This window comes from Canis lupus, chromosome 1 (genome assembly GCF_003254725.2).
Source record: "Canis lupus dingo isolate Sandy chromosome 1, ASM325472v2, whole genome shotgun sequence".
NCBI classification, from domain to species: Eukaryota; Metazoa; Chordata; class Mammalia; order Carnivora; family Canidae; genus Canis; species Canis lupus.
The window spans coordinates 466,389-481,390 of record NC_064243.1 but is presented as its reverse complement, the minus strand read 5'-3'; the positions used below and the strand labels follow the sequence as shown (position 1 = coordinate 481,390).

At 43.2% G+C, this 15,002-nt stretch overlaps 1 long non-coding RNA gene across 2 annotated transcripts in view; it reads left to right on the top strand.

Moving 5' to 3' along the window:
• The window catches only part of LOC112643914 (uncharacterized), a 30,278-nt gene extending 15,639 nt beyond the window's left edge, over positions 1 to 14,639 (top strand). Inside the window, exons 2-5 of one of the 2 annotated variants that reach the window (XR_007411303.1) lie at positions 7,297 to 7,386; positions 11,618 to 11,757; positions 13,632 to 13,747; positions 13,992 to 14,639. This is a non-coding gene — a long non-coding RNA (uncharacterized LOC112643914). The remainder of the gene's footprint in view (positions 1 to 7,296; positions 7,387 to 11,617; positions 11,758 to 13,631; positions 13,748 to 13,991) is intronic. The other variant, XR_007411299.1, reaches the window with a different exon arrangement.
• The last annotated feature ends 363 nt before the right edge of the window (positions 14,640 to 15,002 follow it).

The following is a 15,002-nucleotide window of genomic DNA, read 5'->3' as shown; positions in this document are numbered from 1 at the left end:
ATGGCAAGTGATGTGGAGCATTTTCTCCTGTGCTTGTTGGCCATGTCTATGTCTTCCTCTGTGAGATTTCTGTTCATGTCTTTTGCCCACTTCATGATTTGATTGTTGGTTTCTTTGCTGTTGAGTTAAATAAGTTCTTTATAGATCTTGGAAACTAGCCCTTTATCTGATACGTCATTTGCAAATATCTTCTCCCATTCTGTAAGTTGTCTTTTAGTTTTGTTGACTGTTTCTTTTGCTGTGCAGAAGTTTTTATCTTGAGGAAGTCCCAATAATTCATTTTTGCTTTTGTTTCCCTTGCCTTCATGGATGTATCTTGCAAGAAGTTGCTGTGGCCAAGTTCAAAAAGGGTGTTGCCTGTGTTCTCCTCTAGGATTTTGATGGACTCTTGTCTCACATTTAGATCTTTCATCCATTTTGAATTTATCTTTGTTATGGTGCAAGAGAGTGGTCTAGTTTCATTCTTCTGCATGTGGATGTCCAATTTCCCCAGCACCATTTATTGAAGAGACTGTCTTTTTTCCAGTGGATAGTCTTTCCTGCTTTGTTGAATATTAGTGACCATACAGTTGAGGGTCCACTTCTGGATTCTCTATTCTGTTCCATTGATCTATGTGTCTGTTTTTGTGCCAGTACCACACTGTCTTGATGACCACAGCTTTGTAGTACACCTGAAATCTGGCATTGTGATGCCTCCAGCTATGGTTTTCTTTTTTAATATTCCCCTGGCTATTTGGGTTCTTTTCTGATTCCACACAAATCTTAAGATGATTTGTTCCAACTCTCTGAAGAAAGTCTATGGTATTTTGATAGGGATTGCATTAAATGTGTAAATTGCCCTGAGTAACATTGACATTTTCACAATGTTAATTCTTCCAATCTATGAGCATGGAATATATTTCCATCTTTTTGTGTCTTTCTCAATTTCTTTCAGAAGTGTTCTGTAGTTTTTAGGGTATAGATCCTTTACCTCTCTGGTTAGGTTTATTCCTAGGTACCGAATGCCTTTGGGTGCAATTGTAAATGGGATTGACTCCCTAATCTCTCCTTCTACAGTCTCATTGTTAGTGTAGAGAAATGCCACTAATTTCTGGGCATTGATTTTGTATCCTGCCACACTGCTGAATTGCTGTATGAGTTCTAGCAATCTTGGGGTGGAGTCTTTTGGGTTTTCTATGTACAGTATCATGTCATCTGTGAAGAGGGAGAGTTTGACTTCTTTGCCAATTTGAATGCCTTTTATTTCTTTTTGTTGCCTGATTGCTGAGGTTAGGACTTCCAGTACTATGTTGAAATAGCAGTAGTGAGAGTGGACATCCCTGATCTAAGTGATCATTCTTCCTGATCTAAGGGGAAAGACTCCCAGTGTTTCCCCATTGAGAATGATATTTGCTGTGGGCTTTTTGTAGATGGCCTGTAAGATGCAGAGGAATGTTCCCTCTATTCATACACTCTGAAGAGTTTTGATTAGGAATGGATGCTGTATTTTGTCAAATGCTTTCTCTGCATCTATTGATAGGATCAAATGGTTCTTGTTTTTTCTCTTGTTGATATGATCTATCACATTGATTGCTTTACGAGTGTTGAACCAGCCTTGCATCCCGGGGATAAATCCCACTTGGTCATGGTGAATAATCTTCTTAATGTACTGTTGGATCCTATTGGCTAGTGTCTTGTTGAGAATTTTTGCAGCTGTGCTCATCAGGAATATTGGTCTATAATTCTCCTTTTTGGTGGGGTCTTTGTCTGGTTTTGGAATTAAGGTGACATTGGCCTCATAGAACGAGTTTGGAAGTATTCCATGTCTTGGAACAACTTTAGTAGAATAGGTATTGTTTCTTTAAATCTTTGATAGAACTCCCCTGGGAAGCCATCGGCCCTGGACTTTTGTGTCTTGGGAGGTTTTTGATGACTGCTTCAATTTCCTCCCTGGTTATCAGCCTGTTCAGGTTGTCTATTTCTTCCTGTTCCAGTTTTGGTAGTTTGTGGTTTTCCAGAAATGCGTCCATTTCTTCTGGATTGCATAATTAATTGGCATATAGCTGCTCTTAATAAGTTTATTTTTTATTTTTTTAAAGATTTTATTTATTTATTCATAGAGACAGAGAGAGAGAGAGAGAGAGAGAGAGAGAGAGAGAGGCAGAGACACAGGCAGAGGGAGAAGCAGGCATCATACAGAGAGCCTGACGTGGGACTCGATCCAGGGTCTCCAGGATCACGCCCTGGGCTGCAGGTGGCGCTAAACCGCTGTGCCACTGGGGCTTCCCCATAATAAGTTTTTAAAATCGTTTGTATTTCCTTGGTATTGGTGGTGATCTCTCCTTTTTCATCGTGATTTTATTAATTTTAGTCTTTTCTCTTTTGTTTTTAATAAGGCTGGCTAATGCGTTATCTATCTTATTAATTCTTTCAAAGAAACAACTCCTGGTTTTGTTGATCTGTTCCACAGTTCTTCTGGTCTCTATTTCATTGAGTTCTGCTCGAATCTTTATTAACTCTCTTCTTCTGCTGGGTGTAGGTTTTATTTGCTGTTTTTTCTCCAGTTCCTCTCCAGTTCCTAGGTGTAAGGTTAGTTTTTGTATTTGAGTTTTTTTCAGTTTTTTGAGGAATGCTTGTATTGTGGTGTATTTCCCTCTCAGGACTGCTTTTGCTGTATCTCAAAGAGTTTGAACAGTTGTATCTTCATTCTCACTAGTTTCCATGAATCATTTTAATTCTTCTCTAATTTCCTGGTTGACCCTTTCATCTTTTAGCAAGATGGTCTTTAACCTCCACGTGTTTGAATTTCTTCCAATTTCTTCTTGTGATTGAGTTCAAGTTTCAAAGCACTATGGTCTGAAAATATGCGGGGGACAATCCCAATCTTTTGGTATCAGTTAAGACCTGATTTTTGACCTAGTATGTGGTCTATTCTGGAGAAATTTCCAGGTGCACTTGAGAAGAATGTGTATTCAGTTACGTTTGGATGTAAATTTCTGTAAATATCTGTGAAATCCATTTGGTCCAGTGTATCATTTAAAGCTCTTGTTTCTTTGGAGATGTTGTGCTTAGAAGATCTGTCATTTGCAGAAAGCGCCGTGTTGAAGTCTCCCAGTATAAGTGTATTATTACCTAAATATGTGCAATTTTGGTTATTTATTTATTGATATGCTCGGCAGCTTCCACATTAGGGGCATAAATATTCATGATTGTTAGGTCCTCTTGTTGGATATACCCTTTAAGTATGATATAGTGTCCCTCTTCATCTCTTACTACAGTCTTTGGGATAAAGTTTAATTTATCTGATATGAGGATGGCTACCCCTGCTTTCTTTTGAGGACCATTTGCATGGTATATGGTTTGCTATCCTTTTATTTTCAGGCTGTAGGTGTCCTTAGGTCTAAAATGAGTCTCTTGTAGATAGCAAATAGATGGGTCTTGCTTTTTTATCCAGTCTGAAACCCTGCGCCTTTTGATGGGATCATTAAGCCCATTCACGTTTAGAGTTACTATTGAAACATATGAATTTAGTGTCATCATAATACCTATCCAGTCCCTGTTTTTGTGGATTGTTTCTTTGGACTTCCTCTCTCTTTTATAGAGTCCCCCTTATTATTTCTTGCAGAGCTGGTTTGGTGGTCACATATTCTTTCAGTTTCTGCCTCTCTTGAAAGCTCTTTATCTCTCCTTCTATTCAGAATGAGAGCCTTGCTGGATAAAGTATTCTTGGCTGCAGGTTCTTCTCATTTAGGATCCTGAATATATCCTGCCAGCCCTTTCTGGCCTGCCAGGTCTCTGTGAAGAGGTCTGCTGTTAACCTAATTCTTCTCTCCATAAAGGTTAGGGATTTCTTGTCTCTTGCTGCTTTAAGGATCTTCTCTTTATATTTGGAATTTGCAAGTTTCACTATTAAATGCCGGAGTGTTGAACGGTTTTTATTGATTTTAGGGGGGGGATCCTTCTATTTCCTGGATCTGAATGCCTGTTTCCCTTCCCAAGTTAGGGAGGTCCTCAGCTATGATTTGTTCAAATATACTTTCTGGTCCTCTGTCCCTTTTGGCGCCCTCTGGAACCCCAATTAAACGTAGATTTTTCCTTCTGAGGCTGTCATTTATTTCCCTTAACCTTTCCTCATGATCTTTTCATTGTTTTTCTCTTTTTTCCTCAGCTTCCTTCCTTGCCATCAACTTGTCTTCTATGTCACTCACTTGTTCTTCTACCTCATTAACCCTCATCATTAGGACCTCCAGTTTGGATTGCATCTCATTTAATTGATTTTTAATTTTGGCCTGATTAGATCTAAATTCTGCAGTCATGAAGTCTTTTGAATCCTTTATGCTTTTTTCCAGAGCCACCAGTAGCTTTATAATTGTGCTTCTGAATTGGCTATCGGACATTGAATTTTAATCCAAATTTTGTAACTCTGTAGGAGAGAGTACTGTTTCTGATTCTTTCTTTTGTGGTGAGTTCTTCCTTCTAGTCATTTTGCTCGGTGCAGAGTGGCTGAAAACAAGTTGTACTGGAAAAAGGAAGGAAAAAGAGAAAAAAGGGGAAAACAAACAAAAAACAATAAACAAGAAGGGGTATCCTCTGAAGCTATACACTGTAATTCCCTCGACTTCCCCTGGAACTTTCCAGTATTGCTTGGTCAAGAACTTGCTCTTCCCCTGTCCTTCCAGCTGGTCTTTTGGGGGAGGGGCCTGCTGTGCTGATTCTCAGGTGTGTGCACCTGGGGGAGCTGCCTTTACCCCCTGCTAGATGCACGGCTCAGTGGGAGCTGTTTATCCTGTGAAGCCCCTGCTCCCTGGCAACCCTGCTCAGTCCCAGACACAGGATGACACCAGGAAGAACAATAACAACAGTGGCGGTGGCCAGCTCTCCAGCTCTAGAGTCAGGTCCCGCAGTAACTCCTGCAGCTCCCAGTCCGCAGGGGCCTGGATGCTCTGGTGGTGGGGGGCACCGACCTGCATAGCTCGGGGGCACCCAGCAGCAGGAGCGTCCTCACTGTCCTGTGTCCTCCTGGCCTCCGCCTATCCCAAGGGGAGCGCCGGATCCTGGGCTGTGTCCCCCTGCGCCTTGGGCTCCAGGGCCTGTGCGCTGGAATTGCGCTCCCGGGTTGCTCAGCCCCCTCTGCCCGGAGCTGCTGCCTGAGCCGCCACCTGGGCTGCTCCCGGGGCCCCACCAGGCATGTGCTCCAGCCCTTTAGGGACCTCGGCAATGGTGTGTGGTGCACTCTTTCCCGGGGTTCACTTCCTCTGTTAGTGACCCTGGGAGCCTGGGGGCTCCACTGTCCCTCCTGGGATCCTGCCTGAGTTCCCTGAGAGCGCCTTTCCATCAGGGAAGATTGGTAAAGTTCCTGCTTATCCGGGACTATGCTTTTGTCTTGGAGGCTCTCACCTGGCCTTAGTCTGGCTCCTGACAGGGCCCCTCCGCCACTGGATTGTTTTTTATTTATTTATTTTCTGTCTTCCTACCTTGTTAGAAGCACAAACTCTTCTCTCTGTAGCATTCCAGCTGTTCTCTCTTTGAATCTCAGGCCGAATCTGTAGGTTTTCAGGATGATTTTAAAGTTGTCTAGGTAAGTTGGTGGGGAGAGGTGACTTGGGGACCCTACTCTTCTGCCATTTTTCCCTGCCCCCTCATTTCATTTTCATACAAAATCTTGAGGTAATATTATCCTTAATTCATAAATGTGGAGGTCTACAGAGGAGTTCCATAGTGGCCTGAGGATATGCAGCTCATACATAAAAGCCTATATTAAGACAAGGTTTGCCTGACCCTAAAGTCTGTGTTCCCTCTTTTATGTACTATGTCATTCTAGCAAGTTCCTTAGAGCTCTACCAGTCACTGTGTCACCAAGGATAATTTATCTGTTAAGTAAGGCCATATATGTCAATGCCATTGTTTTAAGATATGTGTGAAGCTGGTGCTTTCCCATATATTTAGACAATATTTATAAACCACAGCATTTTCTCTTTACAGAGTTATGGTCATAATCAATTATTAGACTTCAGACCAAAAGGCAAATGAATATAGTTGAGAATATACGAGTTAACATACGTGTCAGTATAGTTTTTGTTTTACAATTGAGTCCTCTTTGATTGTGGGAAAATCCCTGACATCAAAAGCTTACTCTAAACCTGTGGGCCCATCACTTTGAGAAGAGGTTCTACCTCGGTTCTTTGGAAGGTCAGTGTCTCTCAAGGGGTGTGCCAAGCTGTCATCTATCTGCTCCCTCCCTAATATGCAGGGTTGGCATGTGGCCATCAGGCCTGCTAGCTGTTACTGCACAGCAGAAGGTCCGTGACAGAAGATGCACAGTGCCGCCCGGGTTCCTGGGTGTTTGTGAGCAGACAGTCAAGAAGACTGGAACAGCTTTAGACGGCGGCCTTGGGATCCCTGGGTGGCGCAGCGGTTTGGCGTCTGCTTTTGGCCCAGAGCGCGATCCTGGAGACCCGGGATCGAATCCCACATCGGGCTCCCTGCATGGAGCCTGCTTCTCCCTCTGCCTATGTCTCTGCCTCTCTCTCTCTCTGTGTGACTATCATGAATAAATAAATAAAAAAAAAATCTTAAAAAAAAAAAAAAAAAAGACGGCGGCCTTAGGGGGACATCCCTTACCTCAGATGAGCAGATCCCAAGCCATGAACCCACCATTATCACTCCATTCTTTTTGTGTTAGAAACTTTCCTGGGTTAGAGTACAAACACCTCAAAGAGGTATTGATTAACACCTGGATAACTCTCACTCCCCCACTGCTACCTGAGCTCAGATTAGGTAGGACCAAGGATCTGGAGTGAGATGAGTGATGGTGGTGGGTGAAAGGGGCTTGAGGGCCTTTGAGAGAGGACTGGATGGGCATGTGCTCCAGTAGCCTCATTTGTTTCACATTATTCTAGATCTTCCCCACACATGCTGCTGAAAACCTATGTGCTTCTGAGAAATTGTTTATTTTATCCCTTTAACAAAGGCTGTAGATCCTGACTGGCAGAATAGCCATACAAACGATGGTGGCCAGAGCCTATGAAAATAGGACCTGGTCAGTGACTATAGCTGCTCTGTTGTCCACTCCTGTTTCTGACTCAAAGAAAGCCTTATTTCTTCCCCAAGCCCATGACATTGGTTGCCTCACTTCCAGGAGCCACTTTACAGCATACCCAGGCCCACAGCCTCCATCAGGACACCCCTGAAGTGTCCTTTGTTCCAGTTGAGTCTCTGACAAACCAAGGGATGGTGGCTGACCCGTTGGCCATAGCAAGCTTTGAATACATAACCTCTGCTTGTTCCCATTCACATGGCATCTATTTACTTCCACAGTTATGCAGGCTCTGCCAAGGCCCAGTCTGCCCTGTCCGTGACTGCAGCCCCACCAATGACCAGGTGTGGTCCCCACAGAGGCCCTTGTAGGTAAGCTGGCAGAGGGTCTAGACTCTGAATCTTTGATTGGAATTTCTAAGCTATTCTCATGTTTCTTCCCAGATCTTGTTATTGGTTTCTTTTTGTGTGGCATTGTTAGTGGGATCAGACCATTCCTTTCCTTTCCTTTTGCTGTCTTTGCATTCTTGTTTTTTATTATTTTTAAAAGATTTTATTTTTCAGTCAGCTCAGCACCCAATGTGGGGCTCGAACTCACAACCCTGACATCAAGAGTCACGTGGTCTACCAACTGAGCCAACCAGATGCCCCTGTATTCTGGCTTTGTGTTGTGCTGTCTAAAGTGTTTTGATTGTAATGATAAAGATTGCAGAGCAGACCTCCAGCATCAGCCCCTGAGCCTGTGGTTTGAGCCAGCCTCACAGACAACTGGTTTGTAGCTCCCATGGACTGGTGTCTTCTTGGATAGACAGTTGCTGTGGTCACCAATGAAACCAGATGAGGTTGTATTTCTGTCCCAATCTTGTGTCCTGAGAGCCTGGCTTTGATTCAGAGAGAGCATTTTCTCTGGTTTTCCACTTGCTGGGACTACTGTCAGGTGGGAGCCTGAGACACAAGGTGCATTCCTACAAGGCTTCATCAGCTCTCATATTCTGGGTCTAGAGCCTCTCCTCCAGGAAGACTCCTGCTTCTGATACATACTGTTGTTTATAACCTGAAGACTTGTGCCTGTCTTTCTCAATGGCATAACTTTACCGAGGATGATTTGGTCCAGTCTGAGGAACATATGGCTTGAAAAAATTTGTTCATTTGAGATTTACAAAAGAAAGGAAATGAGATTTCTCAGGCCCAAATGGGCAGCATTGCTTGATTAGTAGGTAGAGCCCTCCAAACTATATTCTGAATAGAAAATTATTTCACTTGAAGGTTATTTAACCAAAGCTAATGAACAACTCGACACACTTTAGCAACAAACAGCTAGAGCAATCCCCTCAGGAGCACCTCCTATGCCCAGGTCCCTTCTCATCCCTTGTCCCTGGTTGCTCTCCATCTGTACCTCTATTGGTTCCACCCTATTCTTCTCATCATCCAGAAAGAACCTCTGACTTTCCCAACAATTCTCTTAAAACCTCAAATTACCAGTCACCTCTGGAGATTTTTCCTTCCATAAGCTAGATATGTAGGAAACTGTGGAATTAATCCTTGGACCCAAGACGAATTAAAAACTATAATTAAGGGGGCTCCTGGGTGGCTCAGTGGTTGAGTGTCTGCTTTTGGCTCAGAGCATGATCCCAGGTCTAGGGATTGAGTCCTGCATCAGGATCCCCGGGGGGAGCCTGCTTCTCCTTCTGTCTGTGACTTGGCCTCCCCTTGCTCTCTGGCTCTCCTGAATAAATAAATAAAATCTTAAAAAAAAAACCCTTATAATTAAGGATTTCTCTGAACCCAGATAAGACCAGTAAATCTATTCATAGGATTTAGAATTCGTATGGCTCCATATGACCAGGGTTATCTGAGCTATATCAACAGAATTTCACATTCTAAATCCTGATGGCAAAAGCCAATGGAACTGACCTGGAAAGGGACTTACAGAATCCCCCTTTACATGATAAAACTGACACTTCAAGGGAAGCCAGAGAAGTAGGTTTACATCTCCTAAAAGCCATAACATTTCTTATAAAAATTGACTGGACCGTAAATGCATACCACAGAGACATCCCTCGAATCACAGACAACTCCTGTCTTCATTACCAAGTGTGTCTGCCTTCTCCGTGATATTTGATGCAGACCCTAGGTAAAGATTTTGATGCTGTACCTGAAATTTGTAAAAATTCTATAGAAATAGGAAAAATAATTGGATCAGAACCTATAAAAGTTTAACTATATCCTATAAACCATTATCTGCACCTCCCCCATATTCCTTGAAGCCAGAAACAAAGGAGAGATCCAGCCTCTAGCTGAAGGCGTCTTGTCCATGGGCTTCTGATGCCATGTACACTCCTGTTCTTTCAGTAAAGGAACAAACTGGTAAGGATATCATCAACAAAGTTGTCCTTTCCCCTTCCTACTAACCCAAATACAATCCTGTCGTCAGTGCCTCCTGAAGCCACTTGCTCAGTGTGTTGGAGCTTTGCCCTTTTCGTGTGCCCTTTCATGAAGACACGCAGTACTTTTCACCTATACCTGGGAGGCACCACAGTTTACCCGAGTAGTTGTGCCCCAGGGACTCACTGACCCTCTTATTGTGCCCAGCTTCCTCAATTAAGACTTTAGCAATCTAAATTGCTCTTGTGATTGATTAAATCACAAGACACTTAAATCACAAGACACTCTATGTAGATGATCTTCCACTTTGCTCAGAGAACAAAGCCTGTGAAAAGGACTCCATTCTCTTTCAGCCTTGGCAGTGAAAAGGACTCCATTCTCTTTCAGCCTCAGGACATAAAGTCTCAAAAGATAAATTACAATTTTGCAAAAATACAGTCCATTGTTTAGGGCATGAACTATCTTAGGAGAAGAAAACACTCTTCTGATAGACTAAAGACTAGCCAAACTTAACCCAGGCCCCTCACAAAATGACATTTGGGAGGATTTCCAGGTTTAACTGGATTTTACACACAATGAGGAACATTTTTTATTTTATTTTATTTTATTTTATTTATTATTTTATTTTATTTTTGAGGACCATTTTTTAAATTGGAGATTGTGATACCTCCTATATGGATTGACTAAATTCTCAGGGAGGGACTGAGGGACCTTTCCTCTTAGAGCTTAAAAATGATCAGGCAATCTGGAACCTGAGGAGGGATCTTCACTAGCCTCCTTCCCGGGCATCCCTAGCTATGAAACTCCCCCATCATCATTTGTAGAGGAACAATCTAGACAAGCCATTGGAGTTTTAACTCAACTTCCAGCAAAGCCCATCATTTACTACAGACTTGGGTAGAAGTGCTCTACTCTATGGGGTCATGAGCTGGCTTTAATGGTTTCTGGTCCACTGCCTGCTTCTGAAAATAGGCCGCTTCTAGGGAATCTTGAAGTTCATGGTCTCTTATTGGAATAGTCTTCCAGCTGGATGGAATTCTGGATTGTTTCTTTAGCTGTGAATCATCCAAGTTGTGAAATCTGACTCTCTTGAGTTTTACTGCTGGATTTTTTGTTAGTGATAGATGGTGAGGGGTCTTCCAACAAAGTTTAAGAGCAGTTTTCTCATATGTGTCTTCCAACAGACAAAACCTCTGTCTTGAAGGTCATGAAGAGGCTGTTAGAATGATGTTGTGGGAAGGCATCCTTCACCTGCTGGTGATGGAGAGGGCAGCACATGAGTCCCTTGCAGTATTTCCCCATGTCTGTGTACAGCAGGGCAGGATTTAGCAGCAGAATTGAAGTCCCTAAATGCATAGGCTTTCCCCATTGCCAGGTCATAGGTACGTGATGTGTCCTTGAGGGAGTAAACCATGTGGCTGTAAGGACTAGTGGGGTACTTTTAGCCAAAGGAACTCAAGGTTTCTGGAAATTTTGCTAGTTTTAATTTAAGGATGTCTTTGGCTCTTTCAGCCTTTCCAGAATATTGTGGATTGCAAAGGTGGTATAGTTTTTAAGCAAGTAGTAACTCTTCACAGAATTCTTTCATAATGGTTCCTATACTGTGTACCTAGATCACTTGATATAAAAGTTGGGATGCACCTGGTTGAAAACAAAATCAGAGTTTTTAGCAACTGTAAAGGGCTATAGCTTTTTGGCAAGGAAATACTTCAACCCATCCTGAAAATATGCATAGAATAACTAAAACATATTCAAATCCCATGGAGAGTGGAAGCCAGATAAAATCCATTGAGGTTATTTAAAAGGCCCTTGAAGCTTTAGTTCCAGGCCATGTTCCATTGTGTTGGTTAATTTTATGTGTGAAGATGATGGGGTACCCAGATTCAGCATTATTTCTGTGTGTCTGTGAGTGTATTTCCAGATAAGATTAGCATTTGAATTGGTGTACTCTGTAAAGCAGATTGCCCTCCTCATATGGGTGGGCATCATCCAAGCTACTGAGGGAATGAATAGAACAAAAGGAAGGAGGAATTAGCTCCTTTTATTCCTGCCTGCTTGCGTTACCAATAGACCGTGGACTGGCATTGCACCACTGGCTTTCTGGGTCTTCAGCTCACACAACAGATCATGGGACTTCTCAGCCTCCTTAATTGCGAGGGTCAGTTCCTCATCATAAGTCTTCCTAACCTATGACTTTGCTCATGTCCCTTTCTCCAAGGTAAAGAATCAGTTATTCAAATCTATTGATAAAAACATCTATTGATCAGACTCTAGATAATTCTGAATTTTAATTCAACAACTTTCATAGAACAATGGGCAAAATATCTGCCACCGGAAAGAGAGCAACAGAGATCTAAGGTAAGGCTTTGGTCTACATCTTTTTTTTAAAAATATTTTATTTATTTATTCATAGAGACACAGACAGAGAGAGAGAGAGAGACAGAGAGACACAGGCAGAGGGAGAAGCAGGCTCCATGCAGGGAGCCCAACTCAGGACTAGATCCCGGGTCTCCAGGATCACACCTCAGGCTGCAGGCGGCACTAAACCCCTGCGCCACAGGGGCTGCCCTGGTCTCCATCTTTGTCACAGCCAAGTCCCTTGTTCCTGGATCTCCATGTGCCCTGGCTGGATACTACCTTTTTGGGGGCCAGGACAGTTGGTGCTGCTTGCCTCAGACTAATACCTCATTCACTAGGAGAAGTATTCTGAAGCTGGTCTGTATAGATAAGGTAGACACCACAAGGCTGTTAACCCTAACTTAGACATGAGCTCCAAAATGAGGCTACCTTGATCATTCAGGCACTTTTCCTGGATGGCTTTCTGATTCACTGTGATGCCAACAACCACAGCAATGCTCCCAAAGGTGGAAACTCTACAAAGAGAAGGAGAGCTACTCTTTCCCTAGAGAAACTGTGACCACCACTGCCCTGGAGCACTGTAGACTGGCATACATGGTGATGGGTGGTGGAGCTTGCTCTAGAGTCCTTTCTGGCTGGTCAGGGCAGGGTCCGTGCCACTGCTGATGCTTCTTGTTGTGCGTGGATCAATGAAACAGGCAAAGCGGATCAGACCACACATTGCTGTAAGGAAAAGCCATCTGTCTCTTGAACATGAATCCTCATGGTCTATGGGTTTTTTCTCTTGCTTGGGTTGGGCAAATGAAGTTTATAATTCCAAAGCACCCTATAAGACTATGAACTGGGGGCACCTGGGGGTTCAGTCAGTTAGGGATCTGACTCTTGATTTCAGCTCAGGTCATGATCTCAGAGTCGTGAGATTGAGCCCTGTGTCAGACTCTGTCCTGGGTGTGAAGCCTACTTAAGATCTCTCTGTCACTCTCTTCTGCCCCACCCCCAAGACTATGAATTGTTCTTGTTATTGTCCCAGTGGTCATGACATGACATTGCTCTGTCACATCCTGTCTGGTCTTGAATTCTTGTGGGCAGCTACTTTCTCAGGTCAGTCGGCTGCCTTGATGACGCAGCAACAGAAAGAACAGATGTCATGATATGACTGACTGGAGCCAACGAGAGTCCCTGAGTTATGAAGGTCACCAGCTGCCCATGAAGTGGTCAGCCTCTCACAGGTGTCAGAAAGACCAGCGAGGAGGGGGCATTGGGAGACTAAGTGGACATTTACAACAGTCTCTGTAGCCATCTGCCCAGAATGAGCAGGACTTGGTCAATGACTGCCGGCTTCTCGTATTTTCTCCTCTTCCAAATTAGGGCCAGCAGAAAAAAGCGACTCCCCACACTGTGTACCCCCAAGCATGAGCTGTCACAACTCCGCTTAGCCTCCTCCAACTGCCCTGAGCCAACCGCCTCCAGTCAGAGTGTCCTCTTCTGCTTACTCCTGAGTTTCCACCAAACACAAGTGGTGGTGGCTGACTCACTTGTTGGTGCAGGGTCTGAATAAATGGCAGCTGTTGTGTTCTCCCTTGGGTGGTCTTCATTTGTTTCCACATGACAAACTGGATTTATGTAGATTATAAAACTGTGTGGAACAAACAGGTGATAAAAACTGAAACTGGAATAACCTTTCCAAAACATACACTTGTTTAGATCATCCCCTTGCTTTAAAACCCTTTGCCCATTGCCCTTGGAATAAATCTACTCTTTGTAACTGGACATAATAATCCCTGATTGGTTTTCCAGCCTTCTCTCCCTTGCACTGGTAACCAAATTGGCCTTCTTTTATTTTCTGTAAACATCTTGCTCTCTTTTCCTTTCAGGCTTTGGGACAGGCCATTTCTTCTACCTGGAACACTTTTCTATCTCTCTCTTCACCTGGGTACATTTTCAGTATAGACATCACTTTCCCGGCCAGCTCGTTCCAAGGTTTGCCTGGGTAAGATGCTCCTCCTGTTGTTCCTGGACTACACCATTATTCCACAAGTTGCTATCCCATCGATTACCATACCATTGTAAGCTAAATTACACTGGTCATACACCACACCAAGCTTGACTCTGTCAACCCTCCCTGTAGTGTTACAATAGTTCATGTAGATAATCTGAATTAACATATGTGAAAATTTTCTTCTGAAGAAATGATTTCTAGAATTAATTATGATAAAATTACTTTCTATTGGCAGGGTATCTAATGTTTTGCAAATTACATAATAACACCAGCACCACCCTTTCATGAAGATGGCGCGAAAGTCAAAGAAGGAAGCTCCTGCCTCTCCCAGAGCCGAAGCCAAAGCAAAGGCTTTGAAAACAAGAAGGAGGTGCTGAAAGGCATCCAAAGTCACACTAAGAAGATCTGCACATCACCTACATTCCAACGATCTAAGACCCTGTGTCTCCGAAGCCAGCCCGAATACCCTGGAAAGAGCATCCTTAGGAGAATCAAGCTTGACCACTATGCCATCAAGAGCCTCCAGACTACTGAGTCAGCCAAGAAGAAGATAGAAGACACCACACTTATGCTCATTGCGGATGTCAAGGCCAATAAGCACCAGATCAGACAGACTGTGAAGAAACTCTACGATATTGATTGGCCAAGGTCAACAGCTTGATCAGGCCTGATAGAGAGAAGGCCTGTATTCGACTGACCATGAGGCTTTGGATGCCAAAAAAATTAGGATCATTTAAACTGAGTCCAGTTGGCTAAATATAAATATAATTTTTTTTTATAAAAACCCCCACCAACACCAACTATAGAATTCACAAATTTATCTTATTGTTATCTTATTGTCCTAATAAACCTAGGAAGGTGGTTGCCTACAAAATGATTTGTATTTTAAATTTATTATTGTAGTGCTGCCCAGGTAGCTCAGCGGTTTAGTGCCAACTTCAGCCCAGGGCATGATCCTGGAGACCCGGGATCGAGTCCCATGTTGGGCTCCCTGCATGGAGCCTGCTTCTCCCTCTGCCTGTCTCTGCCTCTCTCTCTCTCTCTCTCTCTCTCTCTCTCTCTCTGTGTCTCATGAATAAATAAATAAAATCTTAAAAAATAGATTTATTATTGTATTAAAATATAGAATCACAGGGTAGATATGACTCCAAGAAGCAACCTTCCTGTAGTGCCTTTTTTTGTACTAGAACCTTTGTGTTTGGTTCTTTACTCTCTCATCAGTGTTCATAGCTTTATTATCACCTAC